Raw genomic sequence first — 6,000 nt, forward strand, 5'->3', positions numbered from 1 at the left:
TCTCCACACCCTTACCAATGCTTGATATTGTCTCTTCTTTTTATTGTAGACATTCTAGTAGATGTGGTTTTAATTTGCATTTCTCTAATGACTATGTTGAACATCTTTTCATGTACTTAATAGCCATTCATATCTCTTCTTTGGTAAAATATGTATTTAAACCCATTTTAAAATTGGGTTGTTTATCTTATTATTGAGTTGCAAGAGTTCTTTATATATTCTGGATACAAGTCTTCATCAGATGCATGATTTGCAAATGTTTTCTCCCAGTCTGTAGCTTGTCTTTTCATTTTTTTAATGGTGTCTGTGAAGAACAAAAGTTTCTACCTTTGATGAAGTCCAATTTATTTCTTCTTTTATGAATCTTGCTTTCGGTGTCAAATTTAAGAACACTTTGCCTAACCCAAGGACACAAAGATTTACTCCTATGTTTTCTTTTTTTTTCTTTTTTTAAAAAATTAATTAATTTTTATTTGTGGCTGCATTGGGTCTTCGTTGCTGTGCGCGGGCTTTCTCTAGCTGTGGCGAGCAGGGGCTACTCTTCTTTGCGGTGGCTTGTCTTGTTGCAGAGCACGGGCTCTAGGTGCGCAGGCTTCAGTAGTTGTGGCTCATGGGCTCTAGAGCGCAGGCTCAGTAGTTGTGGTGTACACAGTCTTAGTTGCTCCACAGCATATGTGATCTTCCTGGACCAGGGCTCGAACCCGTGTCCCCTGCATTGGCGGGTGGATTCTTAACCATTGTGCCACCAGGAAGTCCCCTACTCCTATGTTTTCTTCTTAAAGGTTTATGGTTTCAGCTCTTACCTTTTGGGTCTGTGATCTATTTTGTGTATAGTGTGAGCTAAGGGTTTAACTCCATATTTTTGCATGTAGTTATCCAGTTGTACCAGCACTGTATATTGAAAAGACAATCCTTTTCCTATGGAATTGCCTTGGCACCTTTGTCAAAAATAAATTGACCAAGGACTTCCCGGGTGGTCCAGTGGCTAAGCCTCTGTGCTCCCAATGCAGGGGGCCCGGGTTTGAGCCCTGGTTGGGGAACTAGATCCCACATGCTGCAACTAAAAAAAAAAAAAAAAGATCCCGCATGCCATAACGAAGATCCTGCATGCTGCAACTAAGACCTGGCGCAGCCAAATAAATATTTTGTTAAAAAGAAATTGACCATATAAATGTTTATTTCTGGACTCTCTATTCTGTTCCATTGATCTACATGTCTATCCTTATGCCAGTACCACAATGTCTTGATTTCTGTAGTTTTATAGTACATTTTGAATTTGGAATGTGTAAGTCCTTTAACTATGTTCTTTTTCAAAACTGGTCTGGCTCTTCTAGAGCCTTTGTATTTCCATATAAATTTCAGGATCAGCTTGTCAATTTCTGCAATAAAGCCTGCTGGGTTTTTGATAGGGATTTTATTTTGGGGGGGATTATATCTTTTTACTCCTTTGGATGCTCTCCTCTTCCTAAATACCCCCAAATTCTTAGCATATATTTCTTAGGAATAATACTATAAATAAATATTTACTGTTTACCAGGCATGGTGCTGAGTGGTTTACAGTCCTTATTGCATTTGTTCCTTACAATTACCCTTGGAGGACCCACCACCGATCCACCGACGGATTGCCAATCTGCCCAGCTCTCGCGTGCGCCATGTCTGGTTCCTCCAGCGTCGCCGCTATGAAGAAAGTGGTTCAACAGCTCTGGCTGGAGGCCTGGCTCAACCGCGTGAAGGTTTCCAGGCAGCTGCAGATTTGAAACAATTCTGTCTGCAGAATGCTCAACATGACCCCCTGCTGACTGGAGTATCTTCAAGTACAAATCCCTTCAGACCTCAGAAAGTCTGTTACTTTTTGTAGTAAAATGAATCTTTGCAAGGTTTTTAAACCACTTTTCATAAACCGGTGAATATTCAAAGGAAAGCCAAATTTGAAGCCTGTACAAAAGCCTGTCTCTGTAACACGTGCCATACTATACAAACTTCTACTTTTGTCAGTCTACCTCTCTGAATATTCATGAATTTCTGTTTCACAAGGGTAATTATTTTATATACACTGGTGGCAGCATACAATAAAATACTTAGTATAAAAAAAAAGAAAGAAAAACAATTACCCTTGGAGATCGTCCATATCCTTGGAAAGGTGAAATAAATTGACATGTACACACCGCTATATTTAAAATAGATAACCAACAAGGACCTACTATATAGCACAGGGAACTCTGCTCAATATTCTGTAATTTGAAATAGATACACGTCTATGTATAACTGAATCACTTTACTGTACACCTGAAACTAACACAACATTGTTTATCAACTATACTCCAATATAAAATAAAAATTTTTTTAAAATAAATTGCCCCAAGGCATAAAGCAAAAAACTGGAGGATCTAGGATTTGAACCCACGCAGTCAGACCCAGACCCACATGTTGAAGCACTGTGCTGCACAGTCTCCTGCACTGCTCTCTGGTGAAGATGACCGAAGTGCCACAGGTACATGGTGTTTGCTTGTATAAGGAGAACACTTCTGATAGGGATTGTGTTAAATCTATAGATAAATTTGAGGAAAATCACCATCTTCACAACCTTGAGACTTCCATTCCCAGAGGGCCATCCTGCCCCACTTATGTTTAGCATTCCAGTGTCCCTCCCAAGTCATGCTCCCAGGACAGCGGAAAGTTCAGCCATCCTTTCAGCCAGGCCTGGGCCCCGGTTGTTCACATGTACCTCCCCTGCTTCCACTTCAGCTACCCCCGCCCCAAGCTGAAGAGGCCAGAACTGACTTACCTGAAGTCCCTCCGTGTCCTGTATTGACAAAGACATTTTGTCCCAAGACGGCTATGCATAGCTGTTTTTTTTTAAAGAACTTAGTTTTAGAACCAATAAATAACCTCAGAGCCTAGATTCAATCCCGTCTCTATCCTTAACCACAGTCCCCAAACCCTAAAGCTGTGCTCTGGCAACAGTAGTTACTGGAGGCTTTTCTTCACTTCTTTCATCAAGCAAACACCATATAGCAGCTCTTCATTGCTCCCACTCACCTCAACTCTGGTGTTCACACTTAGGATGTGTGTGTGTTTGCATGCAGATCTACTGAAGTGCAGTATTGATGAATATGCGGCTTGTGTCTTGAGGCTTCTAAAGTATAGTGTTGCTTTTCATTGGTTCATAAAGAACATAAAAATGATTAACTTTAGGGGAGGATTTGTTCTTTTTAACATTTTCATTTACAAGGGGGTATTGTCTACATTGTGTTTCAAAGTAAATACATTTCATTAAAATGATGGCATTAATTTCATCTTTGATTGATAGTGGGTGTTTAACAACTTACAGTACTTTTCTAGCCAGCTTAGCATACCACACTCTGTTTTACTCTTATGTCACTGGCTACTCCTTCTCTGTCTCCTTGACAGCTCTCTATCTTCTCCCAGATGACTCCCTAACGTTGGAGTGCCCCAGAGCCCAGCCCTTGCTCTACTTACCCTCAGCCCCTTGGTAATCTCCCAAACACCTCATGAATGTGTGGCTTGCATGTTGAGGCTTCTGAAACACAGGGTTATTTTTCATTAGCTTGTAAGGGGCACAAAAGTGGTGAACTTCTTTTAAAATTTTATTTTTTAATGTTTTCATTTTCAAGGGGGCATTGTCTAGACTGCATTTCAAGGTAAATATTTTCAGTTAAAATGGACCTAGAGATTGTCATACTGAGTGAAGTAAGTCAGACAGAGAAAGACAAATATCACATGATATCGCTTATATTGTGGAATCTAAAAAAAAATGGTACAAATGAACTTATTTACAAAACAGAAATAGAGTCACAGATGTAGAAAACAAACTTATGGTTACCAAGGGGAAAGGGTGGGGAGGGATAAATTGGGAGACTGGGATTGACACATACACACTGCTATATATAAAATAACCAACAAAAAACCTACTGTATAGCACAGGGAACTCTATTCAATACTCTGTAATGACCTATATGGGAAAAGAATCTAAAAAAGAGTGTATATATGTATAATTGATTCAATTTGCTGTACAGCAGAAACTAACACAACATTGTATTTTTTGTTTGTTCGGTTTTTGACCGTGCCTCGCGGCTTGCGGGGTCTTAGTTCCCCGACCAGGGATCAAACCTCGGCCTTTGGCAGTGAAAGCACAGAGTGCTAACCACATTCCACGCCAGGGAATTCCCTAACACAACATTGTAAATCGACTACACTCCAATAAAAATTAATTTTTAAAAATGGCGACATTCGGGCTTCCCCGGTGGCGCAGTGGTTGGGGGGGGTCTGCCTCCCGATGCAGGGGACGCGGGTTCGTGCCCTGGTCCGGGAGGATCCCACATGCCGCGGAGCGGCTGGGCCCGTGAGCCATGGCCGCTGAGCCTGCGCGTCTGGAGCCTGTGCTCCGCAGTGGGAGAGGCCACAGCGGTGAGAGGCCCGCGTACGGCGAAAAAAAAAAAAAAAAAAAATGGCGACATTCACCGTATCTTTTATTGACGGTGGATGTTCAGCAACTTACAGTACGTGTCTCCCCAGCTTGTAGCGTACCACACTCTAGTCTCCTAGACCAGTTCCTGATGTTCTCTGGGATGGCTCCCTACCCTTGGCACGCCCCAGGTTCTACTCCTTGCACCTTTTCCTTTTTCCCCCATTCCCTTCAAACCCACTCCTTCTTGAAATCTTCCAGATCTCAGGAAATGAAAATTCCATCCTTCTTTGCTACCTTTCTTTCCTTTATCCCTACATCCAGGAAATTCTGTTGGTTCTACCTTCAAGAATATTTGCAGACTCTGGCCAGTTCTCACCGCCTCCACTGTGGCCCCCATTCCACTCCATCGTTGGAAAAGTCTGTCTCCTTACCCATCTCCCTGCTTCCACACTTGTCTGCCTAATTCTTTTTTTTAACTGCTCATTTTATTTTTGTGTGTGTATTATCTTCCAGTGTTTTTTTCCCCTTTCAGTTCTATTGAGATGTAACTGACATACAGCACTGTATAAGTTTAAGGTGTACAGCATAATGATCTGACTTACATATATTATGAAACGATCACCACAATAAGTCTAGTTAACATCCATCATCTCATACAGATACAAGGGGGGAAAAAAAAGAAAAAATGCTTTTTTCCTTGTGGTGCGAACTTTTAGGATCCACTCTTTTGAGTAAATTTCAAATATACCATACACCAGTGTTATCTATAGTCATCATGTTGTATATTACATTACGCCTAAATTCTGTTCTACACAGCAGCCTGAGTGTTAATCGTATTACTCCTCTTCTCAAAACCTTCCAAAGGTTCCTAATTTCTCAAAGGCCAAAGACCTTATAATGGCCAAAAAGGCTTTACACAGTCTGGTCCCTCATCTCCTTCAAGTCAAGGCTAAAATAACAGAAGAAAAAAAAAAGGGACTTCCCTGGTGGTCCAATGGTTAAGACTCTGCCCTTCCACTGCAGGGGCGTGGATTCAATCCCTGGTAAGGGAACTGAGATCCTGTATGGCGCGCAGTGTGGCCAAAAAAAAAAAAAAAAAAAGGCTAAAAGGACTCCCTTATCATCCCAGTTAAAATTGGAACACCTCTCCCCCTTGACACTCATAATCTCTTTATCCTGCTCTATTATTTCCCATATGGTCACATTCTAAGACAGACCATATATTTGCTTATTTATTTTGTTTATTGCCTGACGTACGCAGTCTATAAGAAGGCAAGGATTTTTATATGTTTTGGTCACTGATAGATCCACAGCGCTTAGAACAGGACTTGGTACATAGTAGGTACTCGTAAATATTTATGGCATAAATAAATTAGTATAGTAGATTATAAGTGAACAATTTATTGAATTAACTAGGAGTAAAACAAATGCAAGTGTGAAGATCACTGAATATGTTAATCTGTAAAATAACATAATACAGTGGAAAGAGCATGGGGTGAGAGGCAACACAGGAGGGGAGAAGCCCTGTCTGCCAAGGTCTATACATGCCAGCCTTCCTGATTTTTGCTTCT

At 41.0% G+C, this 6,000-nt stretch overlaps 1 pseudogene; it reads left to right on the forward strand.

The window, feature by feature from the left end:
* The first annotated feature begins 1,261 nt into the window (after positions 1-1,261).
* Positions 1,262-2,084, forward strand: LOC112411004 (guanine nucleotide-binding protein G(I)/G(S)/G(O) subunit gamma-5 pseudogene; annotated as a pseudogene).
* The last annotated feature ends 3,916 nt before the right edge of the window (positions 2,085-6,000 follow it).

This window comes from Neophocaena asiaeorientalis, unplaced genomic scaffold (assembly GCF_003031525.2).
Source record: "Neophocaena asiaeorientalis asiaeorientalis breed wild unplaced genomic scaffold, Neophocaena_asiaeorientalis_V1.1 scaffold777, whole genome shotgun sequence".
Lineage (NCBI taxonomy): Eukaryota > Metazoa > Chordata > Mammalia > Artiodactyla > Phocoenidae > Neophocaena > Neophocaena asiaeorientalis.